The sequence below is a fragment of the Spinacia oleracea genome, chromosome 3, assembly GCF_020520425.1.
Source record: "Spinacia oleracea cultivar Varoflay chromosome 3, BTI_SOV_V1, whole genome shotgun sequence".
Lineage (NCBI taxonomy): Eukaryota > Viridiplantae > Streptophyta > Magnoliopsida > Caryophyllales > Amaranthaceae > Spinacia > Spinacia oleracea.
This window is the reverse complement of record NC_079489.1, coordinates 8,416,781-8,433,146: the sequence shown is the minus strand read 5'-3', so window position 1 is coordinate 8,433,146 and position 16,366 is coordinate 8,416,781. Positions and strand designations below refer to the sequence as shown.

Sequence of the window (16,366 nt, the reverse complement as noted above, 5' to 3'; positions counted from 1 at the left end):
TGAAGGCTCGATTCGCGATATCTCACAAGCATAAACTCGCTCGAAATACGTAAAACTTTTAGGAAATAAATGTGAGAGGGTACACTGCACACCTGTGTGCATGTAATTTATTCTAATCTATGAATATTAGTCCAAATTACTAAAAGTCAATTGTAATCAGTTTTAATTGGGTGCAACGAAATACACAAATTCTTAATTACACTCGGCGCACAATAAATTTGTTAAGGAAAATGTAAAGCCAATTGTAATCAGATTTAATATTGCAAGTTACACCAAAATACATAAAATTTATCCGATATAATGAGCATACTATTTAAAAGTTATTCATTTTTTTTGTGATTATAATTTTTCTTTTAATAAAAATTATCTCTTTAAGGTTACTAATAATATACTTCGTATAAATATAATGGTTAATCCTTAGAAAGTTTACCAATCAAAAATTATTTATAACAAAAAATTTATTGTACATCAACTACACACAAACCTATATTGAACGAAATAATACCAATTATAACCATATCCTTGTACAAATAAAATAATTTCAGTTCTGTAAAAATCGGGTGTAACCAAATAATACCATGTCTACAAGATCTTTGTTTAGCACATCTTCAAACGACCAAGAAAACACCATATCGAGTAAGCTTGATCTTGCGGCAGTCAGTGGCGGAGCCATGGGGCTCTTGGGGGGTCCTTGACCCCACTTGAATTTCTTTTTTTCTTTTTTTATAGTTAAATTTCAATTGTTTTTGTATAAAAAATACATTTTTAGTAAAAGTTTCATCAAATTTTAAATAGTGACCCCGCTATCTCGAATTTCTGGATCCGCTACTGGCAGAAGTTACCCCTTCTATTTTCTCTTGGTTAGTAAATTTCTCCATATATTGTCACGTACAGAACTATAACTTTTCAACGATCTAGCTTCATCACAACAACAACAACAACAACAACAACAACAACACCAAAAAACACCAAGAATCACTATGGAGTATTTATTTTCATATACAAGCTAGCTGTGAATAAACTCGGAAATAATATTGATATACCAAAAGTTGATTTTAATACACTTTGACAAATTAATTTTTACACACCCCTTTAAAGGAAGAATAATTTTTCGTGCTCTATCCACGATAAAATGAATCAAAATCAATATGTGCGCCAAAATAATTTCCATACTCTTAATTAGTCAACTGCTATGTTCTTACAATTTAAAGAAGCTCCATCATATATGGCATCATCTATCTAAAAGAACAGCCTAAAAATTATGCTATGTACAAGCAAAGCAGAAAAGTCATATACATATACTCCCTCCGTCCCAAAATTATAGTCCTGTTTTCCAGATCGGACGTCCCATATTTCATTATTTGAACACAAAAAATTTCTCATGTTACCCTCATTTGGGACCACATAACAAAAATAAAATGTACTTTATTCTTTTTAACATGTACTATTTTCTTTAGTATGTACTTTATCCTTTTTACATGTACTCCCTCCGTTTCTTTTTGTTTGTTACGTTTGGACTTTTACACGTTTATTAACGTATAATAAAGAATTTTTTTTTATTAAAAAAATAAACTCAATTAAAACCTCAATCCACTAATCATTACAACAACCAATAAAATTATTTTATTTATCAAAATGAACCAATAATGGAAAAGCACAAAGATTGCTAACTTAACATACTTGGGAAATTGTAAAGTTATTTAATGAGTTGAAAAAATTGGACCAATTAAAATTAAAAGCTGGCACAAAAAATAATAGTATAATAAATTTCTAAAAGGAAAGATTCTCCCACGTAACAAACATTGTGAAATACACTAAAAGGAATAGGTAACAAACAAAAAGAAACGGAGGGAGTACTATATTCTACTTTTTAATCATCAATGTACTATATTTCAATTTCCCACACACTACATTCCACTTTTCTTAAAATCGGTATTTTTAGTCAAACAGAACTATAATTTTGGGATGGAGGGAGTAAAAAATAAAAATAAAAATGTACGGAATAACTTGTTTTATATTTCAATATATAAAAATTAAGATTACTTACTTGCATATATCAATAGAGTTATTAATTATTTTAATAGATGAAAATGGAGAAATGGCCATGTTTAGTTCACCTTATTTCTCCTGATCTGATCTGAACTTATTTTTTCTGATCTGATCTGAACTTATTTTTTCTGATCTGATATGAACTTATTTTTTCTGATCTGAGCTGATCTGATTTTTTAAAATTAAGTTTAAACAAAAATCTACATTTATTAATATTAAACGACTTACGTGTAAAATAAATGTTACACAAATTTATAATATTGTTATTATTTATTTGACTTTGCTCATGATTTAACTGTTCCTTATATTAGATAGACCTAGCTAGATAGATCGGTTATAATCTAGACATATAAGTTCTGATCTTGATATGATCTGTACAGATGGTTTCTGATTTGGGGATGATATGTATAAATTTGGTTCTGATCTGGATATGATCTGGATATGATCTGGACAGGTCAGTTTTAATATGGACATGATTAGTACAGATTTGGACATGATCTATACAGAGAAGTTTTGATCTGGAATTGATCTGTACAGATCATTTCTGATCTGGACATGATATGTACATATCAGTTTTGATCTGGACATGAACTGTACAGACCAGTTCTGATCTGGACATGATCTTCACAGATCAATTCTGAACTGGACATGATCTGTACAAATCAGTTCTGATTTGGACATGATCTGTAAATATCAATTCTGATCTAATCAACTAAATCTTCAAGATTTAGTTGATTAGAATTGCTTAGTCTGCTTCAGCGCATGGATCTATAAATTTGGGGGAGGGTTTTATGGTACTTATATAGTTATATGTTGATGTGATGAGCTCTCTCACCTTTTAAGAATAATGATATACTCCCTTCTGTCAGCCAATTTAAAATTTTAACACTATTTATTTTTATTTTTTTTATAAAATTTTAACACTATTTATAATTGAACATAATTTTTTAATTTTTTTACAATATATAAGAAAAAACATACTCATGTACGTCTTATTTAATGAATACTTTAAATTATCAAAGTTTTATAATTTTCTCTAAATATATTAGAGATATATTAAAATGATACAAATATGCATTAACAAACATGAAAAGTAAAATTTGAACGTTATTATAGATAGGATAGATAGGAGGAAGTACTTTGTATACACTTTCTCGATTTCCTTAATTATAAGCTCTATCCACTTGCATTTTGTAACATATTATTTGACATTCACTTAATAATATCTATAAATATATTGGTATCTATATATAATCTCTATTATATAAAGGAACAGCTGAGGTTAAAATTGTAAAGTAACTTTTCGTGTCCCCATAGACAAAGACGGTGATACCCCTCCCCCTAATTAAACCACAACCTTTCATTCCAAACCCTAAAACTTACTGCTACACTGTTTTCTCTCTCTTCTTCCTCCCGTTTTCTTCCTCGATCTTCTTCGATCTTCTTCCTCTACGAACACCTTCGATCTTCTTCCTCAAATCCTTTTCGATCTTCTTCGAAATTCTTCATCCTCTCAAACGGACTCTTTGGTTCTCTCTCCTCTAAGAAAAGGAAAGAATCATGTATTTCTCTCTCCTCATCTCAAACCGTTCGCCGTCTCCTCATCTCAAACCCTAGAATCCATACTAGCTCTAAAGAACCATCAATTTCGAAGATTTGGTTTCTTCATCTTCTTCGTGGCCCATGCTCTAAAACTTTCTGATTTGCGAGATGTGGTCGGCAAATCTTCCGGTTGTTCGACGCCTCTGCTGCCATTACGTCTACATCCACCGCCGATTCAGTGGTGGTACGTTTCTCTCTCCTTCTTTCTCTAACTTTTTAGGGTGATTTCTTCTCGAAATTCGGCATTAGTTTGATTGATTTTTCCTTAGCAAACGATTAATGTAATTATTCAATGTTGTTTTTTGAGAAAATTCATTTACGAATTTTCAAAATTTGTCATAGGTGATTTTTTTCCCTTGATTATGCTCCTGCTCAATTTTCTGGTGCTTCAGATTGGGTTTGTCAATTTTTGTGTGTGTTCCCTTATTTTAGTTGAATTCCGATGAACTGAATCTCTTTGGTTTTTGTTTTTAATCTGTTTGATTGAAATTGTGTACGTTGTTGATTTTGGTTATTATTTTAAAAGCATAGATTTTGAAAGCATTTCGATGTGAAGCAACTTTTGGAGTCAGATTTGAGACTAATTTCACTCTTCTGATCTCGAATAATTCGTCAAAGGTACTTTCTCTCTCCAAAAACCCCGATTTCAAAACCCTAATTTTACCACTCTGTCACTAAATTCACTCAATTTTGATGTTTCAGGTGTTTCATTCGACCAATCAGATAAAGATCTTTTCTGCTTGGTGAAGTGGTATTCTTCTTTTACTCCTCCATGTAAATTCATACTTTTGTTCTTCATTTTCATTTCTCGGTTTTTGTTTTCTCTGTTCGAATTTTTATTTTTATTTCATATTGTAATTTGTTTGATTTTGGTCTGACAATGGAGTTTTTTTTATTTAACAGGCGAATATGTCGGCGAAATTGAAGCAGTGTAAGCTTGATGCTCGCCGTGAACAATGGCTTTCGCAAGGTACTGCATTCTTTTTTTTCTTTTTTTCTTTTGTTTTTTTACAGTTCTGTATTTTTCTTGCAAAAAGTAAATTGGATTCTTGCATCCACTAATTATCTATAGCTTGCCCTCTTTTTTCTTTCACAATGAATTTCCTGGGCCCTTTGATTTTATCGGCGTATCTTTCCTTTTATCGTGACTGTCAGGAAGACGTAGGATAACCTTGGTTATTTTGGGTGCTTCATATGTAACCATATATCACTTTGATGTTGGATAACCTTTATTTTTGGTTGTTTGGTAGTCTTTAAGATGATCAGTTTAATATAATGAGTCGGATTATGCTGAGGTCAGTATCAGCCTCAAACTATATAATCAAGCTCAATCCTAGCAAGGCTGAACTGGTTGTTCTTTGTTTATTTATTTTACTAAAGTTGTGATTTTAAGGTTTATTAAAGTTTCCTGGAAACAACTCCAACTCTTACTACAACAACACTCAAACAACAAATAATTGTGGATTTTAGAGGCAAAGACACAAATCAAGCAAACCTCATACTGACTTACTCCATTTCTATATAGTATGTCCTTTGTGGGTAACCTTTGCTGAATAGCTACCCAGACTAAAAACATGTGCTTTGGTGATGCCATTTTCTACCAGACCACCTGAACCCAGTTACACATATGGACTTGCTGACTTAGGAGGTCATAGCAATTCTTAATAGAGAAACTGCTACCAGGACCAGATTGATTAGGCATAATCACATCATTAACTATATCTCTTAATACCACATACCTTCTTCCAATACCAACGGTTGTTCTTTGGTGGTTGGTATGTCCACCTGTTCTTTGGTGGTTGGCTGTTCTTTAATAGTTCATCAATGCCGAACTCTTTTTTGTTCTCAGTGGTTAGTTGTTGATTAATTTCATTGATATAATCATTTTAGTGTTGGCTTTATGGATTTTTTTGCAATTTGCAAGTAGTTATGTTGGTAGATGAGAAAATTATTGTATGATCTCATCTCTGATGTTGCAGTTTTTAGAATGTTGCGAAATATGAACAGTGTTATGCTGTATATCTTTGATTATACTTTGACGTTTTCGATTGATTAGCATTAGATAGCGAGTTCGTTGTCTAATTGGTTGATTATACTTGACTGAAATATTGCTCTAATGTGGCTCATGATTTTATTGGAACCAGAGAAGTAGGGGAGTTTCTTAGTGGTGCTTTGGCTGGGGCTATGTCGAAAGGCGGTTTTGGCACCTCTTGAAACCATCAGGTTATCCCGCGTATCATTTAGTTTCTTAAAAGGAGAGTAGCTGACTTGAGGATGATAAATACGCACAAACGAAGAGTATCTATAAGAAAATTTCAATCAAAATGATTAAGCATGTTAATTTCCCCAATTTTTCGTTTCAAAATACAGAACCGTTTAACATACTCGGGTTCATCAGGTACTAGGAAACTGCAATCTCCATCTATGATGAGTATGGAAAAACAAATAAGATGTGGTCATCAATAACCGCTGCTCAAGGAAGTTGTGTCATATAAATGTAGAGCAAGCTAATCACAAGGTAACAACACCTAATTTATCAAATCTATCAGGTATTCTCTCTTGGCACCTGCACAAGTTATCACAAATTCACAATGTTAAAGATAGAGGCCCTGTGCTAATGTTTAAAATAGGCCCCTTCATAAATAAAAAGATCACTATTGAATTTTTTTGAAAGCATAATAGTGATGAGGAAATTTTTTCAGTAGAAGCTACTCTTATAATCTTACGTAGGGAAGTACAGATGAGGAAGTAGTTTTCTTAAAAAATAAAAAAAAAAAGTAGAACGATAAATAGATAATGATGGACAACAATACAATAGATTTGATTGTGACTGATCTTACATAGGGAAGGGAAACTATAAAAGCTAAGAAAGAGAGAGAAACAAACAAGGAAAGATGTAGTCTAGAAGTGGGCTTGATTAAAATTCTCAACTTCCATTGAGTGTTATTTGTATAAATTTCAGAAATTCTCAACTACTCTTTGCTTTACCAGTGTGAGATGAGGACTGTGTGTTACATGCTGATAGTAATAGTTGCATACTTGCATCATGGGTGATATTTGTTGTTAGTGATACTTTCTGCTACTTTATACTCAATTTTGAGTATTGATGGTTAAAATATGTGATTTACCTTTGTACCATGTACTTCGTATTATTTGAAGTTCAAAAAGTGTTTCACATTCTAAATTATTTTGAGTACTGAAATGTTTGTTTTACATGAACAGGGTCTAACCCTGACTTTGATTAAGGCTGGGTGCCATGGTCCTCTTAAAGAGGGAGCCTCATATCTCTAGAACAAATGAAATAGACTCTGGCTGGTAACCTAATATCCACTGCATCACCAATCTTGAAGAAAGCCTTAGCTGAAGGGCTTTTCTGAGTTGTCAGCTTGATTAGATTCATGGTATTTTCATCTCTTTCTCTATGTCCTTTAAGCAATGGTCTTTCTAGCTTGGATTTCTTAGATAACATGATTTCCCCTTTTTATGTAGATTTTAACGTTCAATTGTCTTTGGATTTCTTGGTTGTTAAAAGTTAAGTATTGTCGTTCAACAATCTATTTAAATCGTCATATCTATTTTCATTTATCATATTGGCCATATGTTCATGCTTCGGTATTTCTCCTGTCCATTCTTCCTACAAATTAATTTTCTATTAATAAGTTGTCTAGATTCAGAATTGCCTGTTGTAATAAGTTGACAGTATAGTGTCATGTCCTGTCTGTTAGATGTTAATAGAACCATCATCTGATTTTCACTTTGTTGAATATGTAGGCTGGGATATCATCAGGGGCTAATACAATTGTTGCCCTTGAACTTGGTAAGAGGCCGGAAAACAAGGGGCAAATTCTCAAATCCTTCGCGTAAAATGTAGATTAAAATTGTCTACTCTGTGTATCTTTGATGCGTTTTTTTATTTATTTTAGCTTTTTTTTGTGAAAAAAGGAGAGTAGAAAACGATTGTCTAATGTAACAATTCTATACTATAAAACAAAAGAGAAATACTTCGTATTAAATATGGTAAAATGTTGTGTACTCATTGTTCGATTCTAGAAAGAGAATAGAGAACGATGAAGTCAAAAGTGGACGTAAAAAGCACCTCTTTGTATATAAATTTTCAAATGTTGTTTGGTTTAAAATGTAATAATACAAATCTACTTTCTTATATTCGCACGCACGCATCGCGTGCATATAAGACTAGTATACTAAAAGAGAGGAAATCAATGTGGTGATGACAAATGTCACTCATTGATTGGCCTCTCTTTTAATTTTAAAAGATAATTATTAGTCTAAATTTATTTTGCCTTATTGGGAAAGAATCAGAAAAGATATTATTGATTGCCATTATAAAACTAAAAGATTTGTTGAATATTCCATTCTTAAAGATTCATATATTATGCTAAATATTCTCTCCTAAACCTTAAAAACTGATTATATGTTATTTAATTAAAAAATATTCATGTCATTATATAATTTTGACTTAGCTATGTAAAATATATATACACATATTTATGCACGTAATTATTGCACGAATGTTTCGATTATCGACGTTATTATATACTACGTAATAAATTATGGAAATTAATTTGCAATGAATAAAATGATAATATGTTACTGATTACTTAAGCCGTGAAATTAAAAATTATATAGTTCATATAAATTATAATATCAATTATATATCAAAGACTTTTTATATTGGCGAACAATTTTTTTTATTAATGACGTTTATCATATATAATAAGATAAAACAATAATCTCCAATATAATTAATATAAGTGATATGAGTGCAGTAATCGAAATATGTCATAGTCAAATATACACAGGAGATTTTTGGTGTAGTATTCGTATATGGTGAATTATATTATGATCAATTTTAATCATATACTATTAACCATCTAAACATGCATATTTAGAAAGGAATTTATATGCGTAAATTTGCAATCATGACATACATTGCCAATAGTATGTGTAATTAAGATTTTTTTTTTTACATAAGTTAAGTGTGTAATTAATATCAAACTATATAAAGAGTAAAATATTTTCTACAATGATAATTCATATTGCCGTGAATAATCATGATCATCTTAAAGTATTCGCATGACTATTTTCTAAAATTTGCTTAGCTTCCCCATGTGACTATCTAAAGATATTTGAATTACCAAATACTACTTGGCTTTGTATGACTATCCACACCATTTAATAATATCACCAAATATTGACCTCTATTCGATCTATAAGGGAAGATGAGATGATTTGGTGTCCATATAAAAAGATTAAAATGCACTCATTAAGTTACTAATTTAACTATATTACCTCTATTATAAATAAGAAAATGACTTAAATCAAGAAAACAAATGAACATGTCGACAATATAAAGAAGAAAATAATCAATAAAACTTAGGCCATGTTCGGCAAAATTAATTAGCGGTGGCGGTAGCGGTTAGCGGTTGAGTAGCGGGTAGTGGTTAGAGTAGCGAGTAGCGGTGAATAGTAGCGGGTAACGGTTAGCTGTCAAAGTAGCCGGTAAGTAATATGAGTGTTAGGTAAAAGTAGCGGTTGATATTATAAAACAAAAATAAAAGCTAGAATATTATTTAAAACTTTATTATAAATTTGTCAAACGCTACCCGCTACCTTAAACACTACTAATTTTAACATTTGACAAAAGCTACCTCAACCGCTAACCGCTACCTAAATCGCTACTTTACCAAACACTTACAAATTTTACAAGTAGCGTCTTGACTAGGTCAAAACGCTACCCGCTACCTCAAACGCTATCGCCGAACACGCCCTTACAAAAACCTCCGTAAAAAAATTAGAGTAATATCAAATATTGAAATTAAAATTTCTTTCATTGATTTTGTCATTTTGTATACCATACATTAAAGCATAGCAGATGCCATAAATTCTTAGCTCAAAAAGCAATGCACAGTCAAAAATCAACACAAATTCAAAAAAATAAGGGCTTACTTTTTTTTTTTTAATTCCTTTCAAATTCTACTAATTTTTTTATGTATTTATTTTAATTCAAACTTATTTAATTTCATCTCAATTTGCACTTATTAATATGTTGACAAAAGTTGATAGAACTAATACGTATTACATTTTTTTAATTCTAAAACATGGTAAAACTAATTCTTTAAGAGTTAAAATTACAATGTAAATAATTAAGGAAATAAAGTACTTAGTTTGTCCCTCATATTCTGCAATTTAGAACCAAAAATAAATTTCAATGGACATGCAATCCGTTTACAAAACCAAAAATGCAAGAACCTAACATGTATGGACTCAAGTAAACTTTGAATTGACTATTAATTGTAATTGACTATGAATAAATCTAATTAAGAAAATAGTTTATTATAAATTTCATTCAATAAAATTTTCATTAAATCATATTATTATGAAGTAACTATTTATTTAAGGAATAGACTTAAATAAGCAAAGTAAATAAGTTGAATTGAAAATTTAGAAGAATAAGAATTTAAGGAAATAATCAATAAAATTAACTTATGATAAAATTTTCTAAAAAAACATAGATTAAAATTAATGTTGACATTCCTCTTGAACAAAAAAAAAATTAGTCAAAATTGTGAGGCTGGCAAAAAATGGTGGTAGTATTATAATAAAATTATTGTATTATTAATATATTTGCAACAACATAAATATATTACATCTCTGTTCTCACTATCAAAATTTAAGGTCTCACTTATTGTCTCATTCACTTAAACTACTTTTGAGTTTAAATATAATAGATAAGCCAAAATCTACTTATCATATAAAACTCCTTGAAAACTTAATGTGACGATTAAATTAGGACGGATAGAATACTATCCTACACATTATGTAGTATAACGTTTTATTTATTTACTCAGTTACACTAATTAATCAGATAACTGAATTGTCGAATACTCTAGAAAAAAGATTTAAAATTCAAAACACTCTTACCGAAAAAAATAGGTGAGTCTATAGGGGAGGGTTTGAGGCGGATGTGGATACGCGGGTGGGTGGTGGAGCAGAGAGAGATTTTTTTTTTTTACCCCTCGAGATGGGGATGGGGAGGGGTGACTATCGTTCCTATCACTGGCGGTGGCGGGGATGAGGATGAAAGTTTTTAGGCGGGTACGATGTAAAGGTCGTGCCCCGTCTCAAAGTCATCTCTAGAAAAATAAAGTAAATGGTGGGGTTATGTGTTAAGTGGTCGGATAATGAGGCAGATGGGACGAGTATTAATGTAGATATAACTATCGAAGGGAATGGTGGATTAAAGTAAATATAATATTGATATAGATGATGAATGATTATGAATATAATTTTGTCCATATACCCTTTTTTGTTTTACAGTATTTTTTTAATAAATAAGACAACAGATAGGTCAATAACAAATTATCCATCATTAATTTTAATTAGCAGAATATCTGTGACCTCTATTTTGATGATTATTATCTACCACTATATATAGTTTATATTCATATAAATTTATATTTATGTTACAAAACGTGCATCGCACGGGTACTATACTAGTTTGAGTACTATATAATCTCCAAACCATGCCTGATTTTTAAAGTTAATATTACGATTTAGAAAGTATATAAAAAATATACTTAAAAAAATAGGAAGTATTAGACATTATATGTTAAAGTAATATAAATTTTAAGACAAAAATCAATTTAATCTAGAATTGTTTTAGTTGATTCCATCCAGGTTTAAGATATAATTTCATAATAACCGCCCTATTAAACTATAAATACTACTACGTACTTTCTTCGATTCTATTATGTTCTCTGTCTAATCTTCCTTAATTACTTTATACTTTCTTAACAGTAAACTCCAAAAAATTACGCAAAACATAGTGTCCATAGGGCTTTTTTTTTGTATAGGTAATGATACCAATGAACTCGAAGGAGGCGGATGTTGTTATTAGTTTGTATTCCTTAGTGGTTAGGATAAAATCTAGTTCTCCGCTTTATGATCATGACTAACCTCACGAGAATTTGTATGCCACAATTTAGGATAATCACGAGAAGTTTGGATAACCAACATTTCTTCATCCAACTGGAAAACCATCACCATTGCTATGACACAAAAAATGAATCGAATTTAAGTGAAAATAATCTGTATTAGGTAACAAACGAGTCATAAGATCAGATTTTGAGACGAGAGAGTCATCATACTGAGAATTTTGGGTTTAGCTATACAACCACATATCTATTTCGTAGATAAGAGTAGAAGTATGATTTAAGGTTTTGGATCAGATATATGAATACATTCTTCTAAAAATGAATTTAAAACCAAGCCTAAAAATTTAAAAATATCATATGGACAAAACAAGCCTAAATCAAGGGCCATATTTTCGATACACGAAGAAGGAATAACTGGTAAAGTTAGAACAAAATTCAATTTCGTAGCAGATAACAATTAACTTTTGAAAAATATTATTAAGATAAGTTTAACTTATATAGTTTCACATAATTTGTTATAGGTGGGTATTTTATGTTATTGTGCATATGGATAGTGAAATAGAATGCTCTATATCTATTTATACATGATGGAGTTTGCATAAGAAAGAAATGTGTAGAAATATGCTTCCCACACTTTCCAAAAATGAATTATCTAGCACCGTCTCATTACTTATGAAGCTTTTATGTACCAATTTGGAGATAATTCAGATAACTCTAGATTAATTGAGTAGCTAAAGGAACTTTTTTTTTAGATAAATCTAGATTAATTGAGTAGGCTAGAGGTATTTTTTTAGATAAAACTGGTTTTTAACAAAAGCAACATTCTAACTAGTACAATATCTTTCTACACAGGAGGCACACTCTTACACAATAATCTCTGATCTAGCAAGTAACAAAATGTATCTACTACTTAAATCCCCTCAAAAATCTACTACTTATGTCAAAATGTATCTCCAAAAGCTTTTTTCATCTGCAAACTTGTTCATTCACCATTTTCTGCACTATATTATGGAACTTTCTTCTTTCCTTTTGGCCTCGAAACTGTGTACAAACAGTATTTAGGTAAGAACTCGCACTACATTATTGTTGTTACGTAAAACTAATTAACATCAATATCTTTTCAAACATAGTGTACGTGCTCACCTGAACTCGATTCTCCTACACCGTCACTTAACTTGATACCAGATAACTGTCCTGATAGAGACTCTGCAACATCAGTTCCTGCTGTCATAGCTCTGTTAAGATCTTTATCCTCTTCTGCATTGTAGAAAGAGCCTCGTATTTTGGCATTAATCACAAGCTCTTTCCACACAGATCCACTATTGATCAAAGTCGTTGCATTCCCTACTACCCATAAGCAGTACCTACATATATTAAACAAACCAGCAAAAGGTAATTAAGACTTCAGAAAGATCGAAGCTACATCTTGTTCTTCTAAAGTACAGTACAGAAGACAAACCGTGCTCTTGTAAGGGCTACGTTTGTTCTCTGATGATTTGAGAGGAAGCCAACTTTTCCATTTCCATTGCTTCGAAACACTCGAGATAATTATCACGTCCTCTTCCCCACCTTGAAATCCGTCAACAGAACGGACACTTACAGAGAAACCAGTTTTGTTGTATTTGACATATTTGTTACCAATTTGTTCTTGTATCAAACCAACTTGACCCTTATAAGGTGAGATTACTCCCACACAGCCACACTTACTTTTTGACGTGTAGTACAATACCCTGCATGAAACAAGGTTGATATTAAGGTCCGCTTTCATCTGATTTTCACTTATTTTTCCCTAACTTATCTCAACTTTTTAAAATTTATCAAAACTCATTTAGTTATGAATTATACTTAGTAGCTCTCATTGTTTCCTGAAATAAATAAATTAAGAAAAGGTGAACAAAACTAAACTTGAAAAATAGTAGTCTTACCCTTAAAGAGCTTTGCAACAAGTTCACTTACTACTGCAGCTTCTACCAAGTTTCTGGGGCTATACCCTTTATCAAAATTTTCTTTTCCTGTAGATACATTGATGAAAGAATAGGCTCCATACATGGAGGAAGTACAAATACATATCAGATATGTATGGGGAAATACATATCAGAACAAAAGACAAAATAAGAAAAAGGACAAAAAAATAATTAAATGGTATTTTTCTAAACACAAATGGTACTTTTTTTTACAGAATGATACTTATTTTTACATGAATGGTACTTCCTTTTTTGTCTTTTAGCTATTTGTCTTTTAGTTGATATGTGTGTTTCCACACATATCAGATATGCGAAAAAACGAACCCCCATACACGTGGCCTTGAAGAAAACGCTTGCAATATCTTCTTTCTTTCACATTCGGAGCATCCATAATCTGTTTCCTATAAAATTCTTTATTAGGGAATAGACTAATGGAAGGATGCATCCGGTACTGAATTCTAAGGAGATGTTTCTTTTTCCCGAGTTTTGATAGCCTTTCAAACATGCTACGTCCAAAATCAGCATTTTCCGCTACCTAAGAAAAACAGATCAAAATCAGAACTTAGAAAAGGACTTACAGTTTTAGTATTCTTTAAGTTGCGCGGCTTCATCTATAACCAGCATTTCTATTGGTTTCAAGCCCTCAGTTTGCAATTTAGCAGAACTCGAGGCAGTACAGAAGATCAAACGAGCACTCATCAAACAGAAATCCTTGATTGCTTGTATGCCAGAATACGACGGAATTGGAAGACAGATTTGTTCAGGAAGTGACTTCAGAATCCGAAGGAATTCATATTTTCTTGTTGCAGGTTCATAGGCATGATTAACTTCTTCTCTTCCATCTTCGAGAATTTTCAGCAAATCAAGTAGTTTAATCATCTTCTTCACATGATCCAATGTAATGTATGATGTTGGTAGATTGGTGTAAAGATTCTTCGCCAAGAACATTAAATGTTTTCCACTAGTATAGAATCTCTCCTTGAGATACTCTTCCAATGTCAGTACCTCAGAAGATTCATCCTTTTGATCCTTGTTCTTTCTGTGGAGATTTTCCAACCAATCATTAAACAACCAAAGCCAAAGTTTACCAGAGCTAGTACTATCTTGACTACTATTATCATCACTTGAATCATCTTCTTCATCAAGAACACGCTTTTTAATTCCCAAGTATTTTCTGTATAGCTTTTCAGGATCTTCAAGTAAACATATAATATAAGCCAAAGTATGGTTCCAACCATTAATAGGTGAAAGGCATTTTGAGAGAACTTCAGCTCTCGTGTCCAAAAACACGTTTAACAGATCCTCTTCCTCCACCTTCATTCTCTCACCATTTCCAAATAGTACTACATCACCTAAACCATAAGTATCATACTCGAGGGACTGTAAAAGTAAGCCCATAACCCTTTTAACAACCTGCACGACTGCTATGTTAGTCGGAGCACAAGCTAGTGTCCTGCATTTGATTGACGAAAGTGAGAACAAAAGGGAAGCAATTGTTTTGGTCTTCCCTGTACCAGGAGGACCCCATATGAGCTTCACATTGTTTTCCTGATGTGAGCATTTTCTCATCAGAATACTGCTTAAAACAGCAGCTTTCTGGAATTTGTCTAGGTTGAAGGAATCCATTGCCTCTCGTACACTTGAATCCACATTGCTGAAGTTCCCATGAGGGGCACATGTACTGCAGTCATCACCTTCCTGTTAAGTGTTAACAAAGGGATCCAATTACTATTGTTATAACGGAAGCAAAACAGACAATTAAGAACGTAAATAAATAAAGAACACAGATATTTAACGTGATTTACTAATAAAACAAAGTACTAACAATGTGTTAGCTGCGTCCTCAGAGGAAGAAGAGGAAAGTTTTATTGATCTTGATCGAGGAATACATATTACAACATATACTCCGTAACTAGGTTTTGAACTAAAGAGTTTCTAGCGTAAACTGTAGACAAATGCGGAAAAAAACCCAGAAAATAGGCACAAAACAGATAACCATATTCCAAATAACAAAAGTACTCCCTCCGTCCCATATTAGTTGTTACACTTTCCTTTTTCGTTCGTCTCAGATTAGTTGTTACACTTCTAAATTAGGAATGACCCCACAATTATTATATTGTCGATCTCTCACTTCCCACTAAATTTATTTTTGACCCCACATCCTCTCACATTCAATTAAAAAAAATACACCACTAACTCCTATCACATCTACTTTTTCAATAAAATAACAATTGATAATCAAACAACCACTTATCACCTAAAACTTTGTGCAAAGGTAAGTGCAACAACTAATCTGGGACGGAGGGAGTATATTGTAAAGTACGTGAGATCCACAGACAGATGCGAGATTAAGGCTCTGCTTGGCAAAACTAACTGAAACGAGGCTGAAACTGATAAGTTACCTGAAACTGATAAGGAAGTGACTGAAATAGATAAGGTGCTGAAACTGATAAGTTAACTGATTAGGTAAATTGTTTGGTAAAACTTATTGTTTAAGTTATTGATTTTTAGTTAACATTTATACTCCATATATTTTATATACTTCTATGTCAATGTTAATTACTTTTTTAAGTTATTAATCTTGTCACATAGGATGGGCTATTAAACGTTATTGTCGTATTGAATACTCCGTAACAATCCGTAACAAGGCAAGATGGAGGTAATCAAGGAATGTCAAACATAATAAATTAGCAGTATAATTTGAAAGCATCAAAGTCATAATTTGCTAATAGTATGTCAAAAAAAATGTCAAAAGTGTTGCATGACAGTCAAGTAATCCATATACTCTGTATATAA

General features: G+C 31.7%; 1 long non-coding RNA gene and 1 pseudogene across 1 annotated transcript; one reads left to right on the top strand and one right to left on the bottom strand.

Moving 5' to 3' along the window:
• Positions 1-3,445: 3,445 nt before the first annotated feature.
• On the top strand, positions 3,446-7,005 carry LOC110780575 (uncharacterized). The gene is made up of 7 exons (XR_008931366.1): positions 3,446-3,835; positions 4,183-4,269; positions 4,354-4,402; positions 4,555-4,621; positions 5,796-5,874; positions 6,050-6,169; positions 6,874-7,005. It is a non-coding gene; the product is annotated as an uncharacterized lncRNA (long non-coding RNA).
• Positions 7,006-12,412: 5,407 nt separating this feature from the next.
• On the bottom strand, positions 12,413-15,259 carry LOC110786048 (uncharacterized; annotated as a pseudogene).
• Positions 15,260-16,366: the final 1,107 nt, after the last annotated feature.